Raw genomic sequence first — 6,207 nt, 5'->3', positions numbered from 1 at the left:
AGTCTAGTCTTTTATTTGGCCAAAAAATATATATAATTGTATATCCAAAACCTTCCCTGTATTTGCGCATGGATGGAAATCCACATGTGCATTTGCAGATGTGCCTATGGACTTTGACAAGACCCAATGGCAGGGCAGAGCTTATGAACACATCTGCACATGTAAACAACTTAAGATACACTCTCAATGACCTCCCAATTGGTGTATCATCACAGCGCTCATACACCCCCTCCCTCCAGCTGCCACTTAAAAAATTAAATGTGTCTATCAGAAGGTGGAAAGAAGGCAAATCTATCACTTGAAATGCAAACAAAGGCACCTAGTGGCGCTAAATAAAATCCACACTGTTGAATAACAGTGTGCTATAATACCCAACGTGAAAAAAATGTGCATAAAAAAATGGTTAACAATACTATAAATATTGATAAAATAGCAGAAAAAATGACAATCAAACAAAAAAGAAAAAAAGAAATATACAATCAGAAAAATTATACAAATCACACAAATAGTGATACTGTGAGTAAGTGACAATGTGAAAAATAAAAAAATGAACACAAGGACAAATAGTGCTCTAAAAAATGTGTGGTTCCAAAGTGAGTTCAATTAATCTTCAATCAAGGAGAATTGATGAAAGACAGTAATCCTAATGGTGGCAATAGTTCAAAAAATTGATTAATTCAAACTAAACATTCTGTAGCCAAGTGTCCATCAAGTGTAAAGCCTCCACCGCACCCTTGGTGCTCGTGCCCCCCTTGTATAGAAAACTCACCAAAGGTATTGCCCAGCACTCTCGTGTCAGGCAAAAGCGCTTAAAGTGTGTGCAAATGATGATTATTTTCTCCAAACCACTTCTTATGAGAACTTCGCAGGCAGAGGATAGTCACTTATTATCTCAGAATTACCTCAAGGAGACAAAAGGAGACTTCCCATAGTGTAATAATGTAAAGCTAGTTTAATAAACGTAAAAGTTTAAAATCACACTCACATGGGTCCAATTAAAAACAGGCACTTCAAAAAGACAATCCACTGGTCAATTCAAAGGTTCTCCCCTCATAAACATTGGTGAGTATGCTGGATGCAGGCTAGGAAGTGTCACATAGCACCGTCTCTATACAAGGTATCTGTGTGGTACCTGACAGCAGATATCTCAAATCGAAAACAGCGCCAAAACCGTCCTTCAATCTGTATGTTCTCCTCCCTCCGCCTTCTATCAGCTTGATTACTGTGTGTGCTGGTCGCCGTATAGCCTATGGCTATACGGCGACCAGCACACACAGTAATCAAGCTGATAGAAGGCGGAGGGAGGAGAACATACAGATTGAAGGACGGTTTTGGCGCTGTTTTCGATTTGAGATATCTGCTGTCAGGTACCACACAGATACCTTGTATAGAGACGGTGCTATGTGACACTTCCTAGCCTGCATCCAGCATACTCACCAATGTTTATGAGGGGAAAACCTTTGAATTGACCAGTGGATTGTCTTTTTGAAGTGCCTGTTTTTAATTGGACCCATGTGAGTGTGATTTTAAACTTTTACGTTTATTAAACTAGCTTTACATTATTACACTATGGGAAGTCTCCTTTTGTCTCCTTGAGGTAATTCTGAGATAATAAGTGACTATCCTCTGCCTGCGAAGTTCTCATAAGAAGTGGTTTGGAGAAAATAATCATCATTTGCACACACTTTAAGCGCTTTTGCCTGACACGAGAGTGCTGGGCAATACCTTTGGTGAGTTTTCTATACAAGGGGGGCACGAGCACCAAGGGTGCGGTGGAGGCTTTACACTTGATGGACACTTGGCTACAGAATGTTTAGTTTGAATTAATCAATTTTTTGAACTATTGCCACCATTAGGATTACTGTCTTTCATCAATTCTCCTTGATTGAAGATTAATTGAACTCACTTTGGAACCACACATTTTTTAGAGCACTATTTGTCCTTGTGTTCATTTTTTTATTTTTCACATTGTCACTTACTCACAGTATCACTATTTGTGTGATTTGTATAATTTTTCTGATTGTATATTTCTTTTTTTCTTTTTTGTTTGATTGTCATTTTTTCTGCTATTTTATCAATATTTATAGTATTGTTAACCATTTTTTTATGCACATTTTTTTCACGTTGGGTATTATAGCACACTGTTATTCAACAGTGTGGATTTTATTTAGCGCCACTAGGTGCCTTTGTTTGCATTTCAAGTGATAGATTTGCCTTCTTTCCACCTTCTGATAGACACATCTGCACATGTGCCTTAATGGTGGAGTCCGAGGTGAGGGTGGAGCAGCCTGGGAGGCAGACTAAAGTTCCACATTAAATGAAGGCAATTATTTGCATATCTAGAGACCATTTTTTATTGTTTGTAGCTTCCTTGGTGGCTCTTCAGTGTGCCCCTTTCTTTAAATATTAGGCATTTTCTGGTGTTAAACATAAGACCAAATTGAAATGCGAGCATTGCACTTCCGCTAATAGGTGGCCTGACTCTCATTTTGCCAAGTTTGGCTGACCCAGTGCATGTTATGCAGAGTTATGCATGGACAGCAGAAATGCAGCCCAAAAATCAGCAAACAGGCCTTAATTTTTAATAAAGAATCTTCTAGATAAATACATTCATATCGGCTTATATATATTTTTTCTCCAACATGTTCGACGTTACTGGGAGGCGCTGGGCATGACCTAGATGTCTTGGTCCATGCTTGAACCAATGACATAATATATAGAAGGTTGGGGCTCATTAAGAATCAATTTAAAGAATTAGGCTGCAAGTTGAAGGACCTTCAAGATGATATTCTCTGAAATATTGCCAGTGCCATGCGCAACACAGGAGAGACAGGGAAGCTTAGAGATCTGAATGCATGGCTAAAGACCTTGTGTAAGAGGGAAGGATTTGGGTTTTTTAGAGCACTGGGTAAACTTTTCATTGGGGTGCAAACTATGTGCTTAAGATGGCTTTCATCTAAATGGAAGGGTGTCTGCTGTGGTGATGGAGAGGTTTATGGGAAGGCTGGAGGATTATTTAAACTAAGTTTGAGGGTTTAGGGTGAATGTGATTCTAATGGGGCAGACAGGTCAGACAGGGGTTAATACCTAATGGTGGGTAAAATGGGGGAAGATGGGGAGGGCTATGACAGTTTATAAGAAGGTTCCTGTGTTACAAACAACCATGGGAAAGGATACTACAAACGTTGTACTACAAAAGAATATGCAAAATACACGTGCAAAATGTGACAATAGATTAAAGCCTTTCTTCACCAATGCCAGAAGTTTACCAAACAGAGTTGGAGCCTTGGTATTGGTATTGCTGAATCTTGGCTTCATTCTTCACATGACTGGGCTAATAATATTCCTGGCTATGCTCTCTTTCAGAGTGACAGGGTAAAACGGAAAGGTGGTGGTCTCTGTCTCTATGTGAGAAGTGACCTCAAAGCGACTGTGAAAGAGGACCTAGTTGATGAAGGGTGTGATGAGAAGCTGAAGCAGTATTGGTGGTCAACAGTGTCAAAGGCTGGAGAAAGGTCTAATAGTAAGAGTATGAAGTAGTGGCCATTGGTTTTAGCAGTTAGTAAATCATTAGTGAGTTTAGTTGGGCAGTTTCTGTGGAGTGCTACAAGTGAAATCCAGACTGTAGGGGCTCAAGAAGGTTGTTTTCAGTGAGGTAGAAATTCAGAAAGGTTTCCTAAAATTTTGTAGGAAATGGGAGCAAGGAAATAGGTCTTAAGTTTTTCAGGCTGGTGGGGTACAGTGAAAGCTTTTTACGTATGAGGGCGGTTTGTGCTTTAAAAGCAAGGTGAAGGTGCCAGTTGAGAGGGAGAGGTTGAAGATGTGCGTGAGAGAACATAGGATAGAGGAAGTGGTTGACCATAGTAGCTGCAACCATAGTAGTTTTCTGTAGTGGCCTGGTCAAAAGAGGAAAGTATTGAATGTGCTGTTAGACAGGGTATGTTAGACAGGGTATGTTATGCTGGGTGTACATTGATGTCCTCACAAAATGCATAAATCTTGTTTTTGAAGTGATTGGCGATCTTCTGGGCAGGGAGTTAGTGGGTAGAGGTGGTGGGGACAAAGTAGAAAGGTAAAGTTAGAGAAAAGATGATGAGGACTTGAAGACAGAGTATTAATTAGAGTGACAAAGTAGTTTTTTTTAGCAGTATGGAGGCAGGAGTTGTATTTTAGGAGGGCAGATTTGTATAGGGTAAAGTCTTGCAGAGATTTCATTTTACACCACAGTCACTCAAGAGCATGACTCTGTCTCTTAAGATTTCTAGTGTTGGCAGTTTACTGAGGTTATAATGGTTAGGGTCTAATTTTGTGTGTAGTTAGAGGAGCAAGGATGTCCAATGAGGATGACAGTGACCTGTTGTGGGCAGAAATTGCCAGGTTAGAGAAGAAAATTGGGTCAGATTTTGTCATAGAGGTGGTCAGTAGCAGATAATAATTGAAAAAAATGAAAAGACCCCCTGTCACCCTGCCTACACACAAGTATGTATGTGTATGTATATTGAGACTGTGAGAAGATGGGAGCACCAGGGATGAGCTAGAGCGGTGACTGTGCAGCACTGGAGGGCTCTGTTTGACAGACAAGTCTGTCATAATGTGCTAGTATGTGGTGAATACTTGCACAGTATATCATACGTAAACCTGCAGGAGGCCCATTTAAAAAAAAAGTTTAGTACCACTTTACCTCCAAACTGATGACCGGTAAAAGCATTTAAAGCGTTGCCTATAGCCGTAAGTTTTTGCCATTTTGTGGGCTCATGCAGCTTTGAGGGCTAACACATTCGTTGTCTATGTACTTGACACAATCTCATCTTTTATATTTTACAGAAAAAATCTAAAATGATGTTCTGTTTTTGTGCTCTCAAACCAATTTTATTGTTTTTTACCTGTGTACTATAGCCAGGTAATGTAGCCAAGATATTTTCCTCTTTACAATCAGTTAACTTTTACTTTTGCTGTTATGCTGAATGATGTGTTGCAGTGCTCCCTCGAGTAATCAGAGGAAGAACTATAGGCAGAAAAGCCTATGGATTCCCATGTAGAACTCTGAGGATCATCATGGAGCCTTTGCACTATAATTCCCAAGAGACACTGGGGCAAGGAGGAGTGGACCTGCTTTTCTAAGACTGTTCAGCTAGGCTTTCTTTCTTGGTGCCAAGGGAACCTATGAGAGCATATCTGCTGGCCAGACTTTGAGAAGCCAGAATAGCAGAGACACCCGAGGCAGTGCAGCTGAGACCATCTGCATCTTTGCCTTAGGGAGACCACCCTCTCACCCTCTACTTCCCACTGCTGAATCTCTGCAGAATTCACAGCCGCGCCACAGGAACTGGTGAGAGGGCACTGCCAATTGTTCACACTGTTAGCACAAACTGAGTTACTGGAAGCAGAATATTAAGTATACTGCACCTAGACTGCACCTTTGTTGCATTTTTACTGCAACTGCTGTACAGTTTATTGCATGCTGGTTTATGGAAATTGTCTTTAAATGCACCAACGCTTTTTAAAGGGCCCCTCCCGTAAAATCGTCTTGCAATTCCCAGTTGTTCTCTTCTTCCCTTTCCTTATTTTCTATGTGCAGCACACATTCAGTCGGTCTAGGCCTAGCATAGTCGCCATTATTGCACTTAAGCAGTATCGTTCCTGTGTTCAGTAAATCAAACTTTATTACTGCTCACTGCTGCACTTTAGGTAACCTTGCTGCTGTTTATGCTGATTTAGATGCCAATCCTCATCTTATACCTAGTGCTAATTACTATGTATGCTAAATTGGGCTATTACCATCGTTAATCCACTATATCAGATGACAGTGTATTACATTTACCTTTACTAACTGGTTCAGTGCCTGTTTTCTTTGTTATAGTGAGTGGGATTTACTAAAGCTGGACGGGCAAAATCTGATGGAGCTTGGCATAGAAATCAGGTTTTATTATCAAAGCTTAATTGACCGAGCTGAAGGTAACAGCTGCACCAGATTCTGAGTGCTCCCATTTTAGTAAATCTCCCCCACTGCTACTACTGGGTACAAAATATTAATTTCAGTGATTTTCTGTGATATTGCATGCTTTGTACACTCAGCCTAGTTTGTCAGAGGGGCTGAGGTTCTTAAAGAGGTTAAGGCAAAGCACAGAGGACCCATCCTTCTTAACCAGCAGCTCCTACAGGGGTAGTGCTAGAAAATATAGATTTTATAAACATTGCAACTGCCAT

This window comes from Lithobates pipiens, unplaced genomic scaffold (genome assembly GCF_037356315.1).
Source record: "Lithobates pipiens isolate NorthernLeopardFrog02 unplaced genomic scaffold, aLitPip1_a1.2 Scaffold_8, whole genome shotgun sequence".
NCBI lineage: Eukaryota > Metazoa > Chordata > Amphibia > Anura > Ranidae > Lithobates > Lithobates pipiens.
The sequence above is the reverse complement of the archived record's forward strand: the minus strand, read 5'-3'. Positions refer to the sequence as shown.